Genomic DNA, 1302 nt, shown 5'->3' with positions numbered 1-1302 from the left:
GCGTCAGGAGGAGACGGGGTTGAGAATAACCCCACGAATCAACAATGATGTCGTAAGGGGTTGCATCTTCTGTTGGGACTGTTCTCTCACCACATATCTACTAACGTGTCATTCACAATAGAAGTTCTTCCAGGTTTGAGTCATAATGGCACCTGTTCCCAGGCCACAGACAGACTATTAAAAACAGTATTCAGTCTACTCACATAGCACTCCGTCTTCAGGCCACAACTGGCCCATCGTGACCATGCGACCGCCGTGTCATCCTCAGTTGAGGATGCGGATAGGAGGGGCGTGTGGTCAGCACACCATTCTCCCGGTCGTTATGATGGTTTTCTTTGACCGGAGCTGCTACTATTCGGTCGAGTAGCTCCTCAATGGGCATCACGAGGCTGAGTGCACCCCGAAAAATGGCAACAGCGCATGGTGGCTGGATGGTCACCCATTCAAGTGCCGGCCACGCCCGACAGTGCTTAACTTCGGTGATCTCACGGGAACCGGTGTATCCACTGTGGCAAGGCCGTTGCCAGTCTACTCACATAGCCAGAGATACAAATGCGTCGTGACTTCCAGTGCATCTGGCGCCAACTCAGCTTTCCTAAAAGCGCTGTCCAGTCTGAGCACCTGGTAAGTTCCCTTGCACACTTCTGAGTGGCTCAGCGGACCTTACATAAATTTTGCTGAGGCTGTTTGTCCGGTCGGTTTACACCTTATGGTGCGTCCCCTTGCCTGTTACCAAGTACAAAATGCCATAGAAACTTCTTATTAGCATGTGGATGCAGTTCCATACAGGAAATTGTAATCTTCATAGGTAAGTGCTGGTAACACTGGTATTGATTCATTTTTCATTTACTGATGAGAATTATTTTATTCGAATTGGTTTATCCTTTAATTTTGGGTTTTACATCATTTGTGGGACAGATTGGGAAAAACAGTAGCATAACTTCACCCCTTCCTGCTCTTTTACACTCTTTGTTTGGAGGAATATAGGATTTTGCCATGTGTAAATGTCATCTTTTATTACATTTCTTACCAATCTAATAACCCAACACACAAACACACACACACACTCTTTTTCTTGCTGGTGTAAAGTGTGAGCTTCCTTTATTAAACATGTCAGATTCATCAGATGTATCAACTCACAACTCATTCACCCTTCTTTTAAAACTAACATTATAATTTCTGCTCTTGCCTTGACTTACATTCACATTCAACCATTTTATAAAAACAATGTGTTATTACTTTTCTTACTCATTCATTCACTGGTGGCTCTGGCACACTCATACTTTTTCATTTTTCAAACAT

General features: G+C 44.1%; 1 pseudogene; it reads right to left on the bottom strand.

Moving 5' to 3' along the window:
* Positions 1–408: 408 nt before the first annotated feature.
* On the bottom strand, positions 409–525 carry LOC124552596 (annotated as a pseudogene).
* Positions 526–1302: the final 777 nt, after the last annotated feature.

Source organism: Schistocerca americana, chromosome 1 (assembly GCF_021461395.2).
Source record: "Schistocerca americana isolate TAMUIC-IGC-003095 chromosome 1, iqSchAmer2.1, whole genome shotgun sequence".
In the NCBI taxonomy this organism is placed as follows: domain Eukaryota; kingdom Metazoa; phylum Arthropoda; class Insecta; order Orthoptera; family Acrididae; genus Schistocerca; species Schistocerca americana.
This window is presented reverse-complemented; position numbering and strand designations above follow the sequence as displayed.